Genomic DNA, 7,786 nt, shown 5'->3' with positions numbered 1-7,786 from the left:
CTTAGTATGGTTAGATGTTGGACAAATTGGTCTATACATACTCAAAGGACATCCCCGTATCTCCAGTAGAAACAGAGTTACGAGCCTGCAAAGTATAGTCTAATGCATTTTCTATGGAGGGGTTTGTTTGTTCACATATTGCTTAATTACTTGACCCTGTTCCTTCGATTAAAAATAATAACATATCTTTAGTGTAGCGGTTATCGCATCCGCCTCACTCCCGGAAGGCCACAGGTTTGAAACCGCGAAGTTTTTTTTTTTTGCTTGGAACATGCAAAGACCTTTATAATTATCCGAACATTTGTGTCAAGGTCACATTATTTACATCCCCGTATCTCTGGTAAAACCAGAGTTACAAGCCTCCAGAATTTAGTCTAATGTAGTTCCTATGGAGGGGTTTGTTTGTTTACGATTAGCTTAATTACTCGACTACTGTTTGTCGTAGCCCTAATTCTTAGTATGGCTAGATGGGGGACAAATTGGTCTATAACATACTCAAAGGACATCCCCGTATCTCCAGTAGAAACAGAGTTACGAGCCTGCAAAGTTTATTTTCAAAAATCAAAAGTAACCTTCTAACAATAAGTGAGACAAAAAGTAAGTTGACGACAATATTGCGGTAGCCTCAAGTTTAAAGTATCCTTGTATGGGGAGCAAAGAGTACTATAACATATCCAAAGGAGATCCCAGTATCTCTTGTAGAACAAGAGTTATGAGCCTCCAAAGTTTAGTGCAAAAATCATAAGTAACATAATAAAAATAAGTGAGACGATACCAAAGTTGACGAACATTCTGCTTAATATCTCGGCCCCTGTTTGTCGTAGCTCAATGTTTTTAGTATGGTTAGATGGGGGACAAATTGGACTATAACATACTCAAAGAACATCCCCGTTTCTCCAGTAGAAACAGAGTTACGAGCCTGCAAAGTAGAGTCTAATGCATTTTCTATGGAGGGGTTTGTTTGTTCACGTATTGCTTAACTACTTGACCCTGTTCTTTCGATTAAAAATAATAACATATCTTTAGTGTAGAGGTTATCGCATCCGCCTCACTCCCGGAAGGCCACAGGTTCGAAACCGCGAAGTTTTTTTTTTTGCTTGGAACATGCAAAGACCTTTATAATTATCGGAACATTTGTGTCAAGGTCACATTATTTACATCCCCGTATCTCTGGTAGAACCAGAGTTACGAGCCTCCAGAATTTAGTCTAATGTAATTCCTATGGAGGGGTTTGTTTGTTTACGATTAACTTAATTTCTCGACTACTGTTTGTCGTAGCCCTTATTCTTAGTATGGTTAGATGTTGGACAAATTGGTCTATACATACTCAAAGGACATCCCCGTATCTCCAGTAGAAACAGAGTTACGAGCCTGCAAAGTATAGTCTAATGCATTTTCTATGGAGGGGTTTGTTTGTTCACATATTGCTTAATTACTTGACCCTGTTCCTTCGATTAAAAATAATAACATATCTTTAGTGTAGCGGTTATCGCATCCGCCTCACTCCCGGAAGGCCACAGGTTTGAAACCGCGAAGTTTTTTTTTTTTGCTTGGAACATGCAAAGACCTTTATAATTATCCGAACATTTGTGTCAAGGTCACATTATTTACATCCCCGTATCTCTGGTAAAACCAGAGTTACAAGCCTCCAGAATTTAGTCTAATGTATTTCCTATGGAGGGGTTTGTTTGTTTACGATTAGCTTAATTACTTGACTACTGTTTGTCGTAGCCCTCATTCTTAGTATGGCTAGATGGGGGACAAATTGGTCTATAACATACTCAAAGGACATCCCCGTATCTCAAGTAGAAACAGAGTTACGAGCCTGCAAAGTTTATTTTCAAAAATCAAAAGTAACCTTCTAACAATAAGTGAGACAAAAAGTAAGTTGACGACAATATTGCGGTAGCCTCAAGTTTAAAGTATCCTTGTATGGGGAGCAAAGAGTACTATAACATATCCAAAGGAGATCCCAGTATCTCTTGTAGAACAAGAGTTATGAGCCTCCAAAGTTTAGTGCAAAAATCATAAGTAACATAATAAAAATAAGTGAGACGATACCAAAGTTGACGAACATTTTGCTTAATATCTCGGCCCCTGTTTGTCGTAGCTCAATGTTTTTAGTATGGTTAGATGGGGGACAAATTGGACTATAACATACTCAAAGAACATCCCCGTATCTCCAGTAGAAACAGAGTTACGAGCCTGCAAAGTAGAGTCTAATGCATTTTCTATGGAGGGGTTTGTTTGTTTACGATTAACTTAATTACTCGACTACTGTTTGTCGTAGCCCTAATTCTTAGTATGGCTAGATGGGGGACAAATTGGTCTATAACATACTCAAAGGACATCCCCGTATCTCCAGTAGAAACAGAGTTACGAGCCTGCAAAGTTTATTTTCAAAAATCAAAAGTAACCTTCTAACAATAAGTGAGACAAAAAGTAAGTTGACGACGATATTGCGGTAGCCTCAAGTTTAAAGTATCCTTGTATGGGGAGCAAAGAGTACAGTCTGTTAGAAAAGTCTTTGCCCGTTGATTTTTTTTCCGAATATTTTGAATAATTCAAAAACCGTTGATCACAGAGAATTAACATTTGACACTAAGATAGATATTTTAGTTCTCCATCAAATGAGACCAAATTTGAAGTCGTAGGTCGAAGCACGTGCTAAAAAACGCGAATTTTTCGAAAATCTGAAAATGTTCAACTTTTTAAATATTAGTTTTTGGAGAAAATAAATGTGATTTTCGTTATCAGGGGGGTCAATTTATATTTAGAAAGTGTCTTCAATTTCCTTGTATCTTTAATATTTCGCAAGATATTTCAATTTGTTTAAATTTATAAAATTGAGAACGCTCTAAGTTCCACAAAAAGTGAAAATGAAAACCGTTTACCCAGATATCTAGAACATCCCATATAGGGTATTTCTACCTATCTTTTTGTTGATATGACGAATTAGTAAGTTCCAGCTAACTTTAACTTTTCATTATGTTTAAAGGGATACATAAATGTTCTAATTTTAAGAATTTAGTCTTTCACTTCAATATTACCTGACCGTTGTAAATGTCACAAGGAATTTTTTTTAAATGTAAAGACTACTTTCCCATTGGTTTAGTAGCAGGGCCTGAAATAAGGTAAAATTATTATATAACGTGTGTCCAGTAACCTCTCCTTTGACTGGAAAATATATAGAACCCTGTCCTCCGGAGTTTCCAAAAATAGTGTCGAAACCTAATAGTCAAGCTATCTCAACTTCGGAAATATTTATCGGTCAAAATGTCAAGTGACCTTAATTTTTAAAAAAAAATATGGGGCATTTTCAAATTTAATTGGACAATGTCCTGTGTCCTGTGCTTATTCCCGGCCCTGTTTAGTAGTGTTTACCTGTTTGGATTAAATCTCGTAATCTAAGCTACTGTTAATGACCGAGCTTCACGATATTTTGACTTCACCATGAATAATCAGAACAGTCGGTCTACTCAAGCCAAATATAACCCATAAGGTGAAGGTTCATAAGTAGCTGTGATCTTATATTTGAAAAGTTAGTTGGAATTTTAGTTTATTTAGTCTTTATAAACAGACACGGTTAGTTACCCAATTTGACCACTAACAATAGAGGATGACTTCACATATGGATTAGCTGAGGCTGGGTCTACGAATGTCTAGTTATTCACTCTCTTAGGAACGTCCTATTATAGACCCGCAACATATCAGTTTTATGAATAAACCCTGGTTAAGCATTGTTACTTTGAATTTGAGAGTTGTCAAACACCTGGTTTAAGTCAATTTTTACACCCGAATAACGCCGCGTAGCTAGACTAGTTTGAAATCCTTACACACCACACTAACTTATTCATGGAAATAATGTTTAAATTTACGATTGCTGTGACGTTCAATTTCTGAATGTCTTGTATGGGTCATGAGTGAAAACAGTATTTTCAAATGATCATTGGTATGAAATTTTGGGCTTTTCTATTGCCAGGCCTATCGTAACATTGTTAGTACGACAGCAGTTACCACAAATACAAGTGGATTTTTAGTTCCGAATCTTAAATTTACTTCGAAACGGTATACGGACTAAATACCCTCAAGACCGAAACCCCATGTCATAATCCCCAGTATTGAAAAAAAACCCCTCCTTAGACAAACCCCCCGGTCGTTTCCCCCCCTTCTCTAGGCAAAATCCCCCGGTCACTTTCCCTCATCCTAGAAGAAAGAAAAGCCCCGCATTCTCCCATTCTCAAGGCAAAATCCCCTCGTCATTTTCCTATTCCAAGAAGAAAGTAAAGCCCCCCATTCTCAAGGCAAAATCCACGGTCATTTCCTTCATCCTAGAAGAACGCAAAGACCCCCCCCCCATTCTCAAGGCAAAATCCCCCGGTAATTTTCCCTCATCCTAGATGAAAGTAAAGCCCCCCCGTTCTCATGGCAAAATCCCCCGGTCATTGTCCCTCATCTTAGAAGAAAGTAAAGCCCCCCATTCTCCCATTCTCAAGGCAAAATCCCCCCGTCATTTTCATATTCCTAGAAGAAAGTAAAGCCCCCATTCTCAAAGCAAAATCCCCGGTCATTTTCCCTCATCCTAAGAGAACGCAAAGACCCCCCCCCATTCTCAAGGCAAAATCCCCCGGTCATTTTCCCTCATACTAGATGAAAGTAAAGCCCCCCCCGTTCTCATGGCAAAATCCCCCGGTCATTTTCTATCATCCCAGAAGAAAGTAAAGCCCCCCCATTCTCCCATTCTCAAGGCAAAATCCCCCCGTCATTTTCCTATTCCTAGAAGAAAGTATAGCCCCCCCCCATTCTCAAGGCAAAATCCCCCGGTCATTTTCCCTCATCCTAGAAGAAAGAAAAGCCCCCATTCTCAAGGCAAAATCCCCCGGTCATTTTCCCTCATCCTAGGAGAAAGTAAAGCCGCCGCCATTTTGTGAAAATATATCGAGTGACGTTTAAATGGCCATATAGGTTACGTCGAATTATGGACTACTAGAAGAAAAGCCCGTTGCGGCTAATACACCAACGGGCGGTAGCGAATAATGTTTTTGCAATTTTTTCCCCTTGGTGACAACTACTCCTTGGTGGCTAAAATTGAATCTAAGCCCAACCTATACTAGAACCTGCAGATAAAACGGCAAATCGACACCCCAAAACTGGAAGGCAGGCCTGGGCGTTACGCTATTGGCCGAAGGTGCCAGTTTTAAATTATCGATGAAATCAGAATCTATTTTGATTTTTAAAATCATTCAGAGATATTTCCTGGATGTTTCACTATGCAGATAGGTCTTATAACTAGTAGATGAATCGTTTGAAAAATCACGAAAAGTGAATTCGGACGGGCGGCGCGAGAAAAAATAGGCTGTTATATATTAGATGAGTCGGGGTAGTACCAGTTAGATCCTGCGGAACATGAAGGGATAACGTAAATTCGAATGTGACATGAAAAAGATAAATATGGGATTCAAAATCTGCAAATTGGTTTTAAATATTCCTTTATTTTTCTGTTTGTTACCATATAGAAATGTAAATAAATCAAAAGCGAGAAAAAGTTACATACGAATTTTTGGAAACAAATATTTAGCAATAATGATGGCTAACTAGACTAAACCGTTTTGCATCAATTTGGCAATAAAAATAAACCGCTTGCAAAAATCAATTTGTTAACCAAAGAAAAAACTTATCAATATTTAATTAATACGGCAGCGAATCGCCCCTCACGCGCAAACACATTCGTAGCCTTTTCCTAAAGGACACACATAATTTCCGGATGAAATCAGGTGGCAAAGCGTTGTAAGCCGCAAGAACCATGTTGAGAAGATCTTCTCGAGTGTCCGGAATTCTCTTTTCCATGTTGTTTGCCATATGTGCCCACATGGTTTCAATGGGATTTAAGTCCGGCGAGTGCGATGGCCATTCCAACACGTTAATTCCTTCGTGGTCCAAGAAATTGGCCACAATTCGGGCATTGTGCGCGGGGCAGTTGTCCTGTTGGAACTACAGGCTGAAATATTTATGTGATAAGTCAATAAATTCCATAGAATTAATGTTAATAAACTTACCGGTTTTGGTCTTCCACGTCATAAATAGCGGCCACAGAGGGAAGCATGGAGTCCCGCAAAATCCGAATATAGGACTGGCCGTTTAGACGTCCCTCAATTGGGTGCAAAATGCCGACCCTGCCATCGCCAATACATCCCCAAACGTTGACGCTAAAACGCCCGCTCCTTTTCGTATGATTGACGAAGTTTGGGTCGTATCTTTGATTTGTGGTTCTCGTGACCCACACCACCGGCGACGATGGCGAACTTTTAAAGGACTATAAAATATCAAGAATAAAATTAATTGAAATTAGCATAAGAATTTACCCAGTTAATATTTACTTTTTCATCGGAGAAGAGAATGAACCTTTCCAAGTCTTCCCGTGGCCAAGTTAGCATTTCTTCGCAAAATTCCCGACGAGCGCGCTTATGGGCTGCCGTGAGAAAAGGCTTATTCGCCGACCTTCGTCTCCTTACTCCCGCCTTCTTTAATTTGGCCCAAACGGTTGTTGGCGTAACGTTGACACCAGTGTTGTTTTGCCACCTATTTCTTAAATGTCTGATTGAAAGAAATTGGTTGTTCTTGGCGTCCCTGATGAGTGCCCTCGTCTCTCTGGCATTGCCGGCGATCGGTCTACCAGGTCTATCTAAATCCTACACGTAGAGGAACCACCTTATACTTTCTACATCTCTAACCTTATATAATCAAACCAAAGTCAAATATTAAGCAAAACCTTACTTGAACCCTTTGGAATCTTTCATATCGTGAATACGTGTAACGAGCACCTCTACTTGAACATCCAACACGATTAGCGATTGCATCCCAGGTCCATCCTTGTCTCCTTAGAGTAATAATTTCGACTCTTTGTCCTTCCGTGATGCGAGGCATGATTGAAACTGTTTACTTTTTTAAGGAATGTAGGCATTTTTATATCAAGTCACAAATATTTTTTGAGTGCGTTTCCCGTCTATAGAATCTCTATTTAGAACCAAAGCAAAACGTTTTTAAATAGAGATTCTATAGACGGGAAACGCACTCAAAAAATATTTGTGACTTGATATAAAAATGCCTACATTCCGTAAAGGGAGGATGAAGTAGAAAATCAGGTGATTTTTTATCAATTCTTCTACTAATTACAAGACCAGTCTACATAGTGAAACATTCAGGAAATACTTCCGAATGATTTTAAATTTCAAATTAGGTTCAGATTTTAAGGATAATTTTAAAGAAGGTCCTCCGACCAATCGCGTAACGCCCTGCCTTTTTATTAACAAAATTCTCGTGGCACGATCCGTGTTGAATGAAATTTATCACGAGATTTGATAAAAAAAAAGTAAATATTAACTGGGTAATTTCTTATGCTAATTTCAATTAATTTTATTCTTGATATTTTATAGTCCTTTAAAAGTTCGCCATCGTCGCCGGTGGTGTGGGTCACGAGAACCACAAATCAAAGATACGACCCAAACTTCGTCAATCATACGAAAAGGAGCGGGCGTTTTAGCGTCAACGTTTGGGGATGTATTGGCGATGGCAGGGTCGGCATTTTGCACCCAATTGAGGGACGTCTAAACGGCCAGTCCTATATTCGGATTTTGCGGGACTCCATGCTTCCCTCTGTGGCCGCTATTTATGACGTGGAAGACCAAAACCGGTAAGTTTATTAACATTAATTCTATGGAATTTATTGACTTATCACATAAATATTTCAGCCTGTAGTTCCAACAGGACAACTGCCCCGCGCACAATG

Source organism: Phalangium opilio, unplaced genomic scaffold (assembly GCF_054372755.1).
Source record: "Phalangium opilio isolate 3A_F unplaced genomic scaffold, DU_Popi_V2 ptg000021l_1, whole genome shotgun sequence".
Lineage (NCBI taxonomy): Eukaryota > Metazoa > Arthropoda > Arachnida > Opiliones > Phalangiidae > Phalangium > Phalangium opilio.
Note: the sequence above shows the minus strand (reverse complement) of the source record.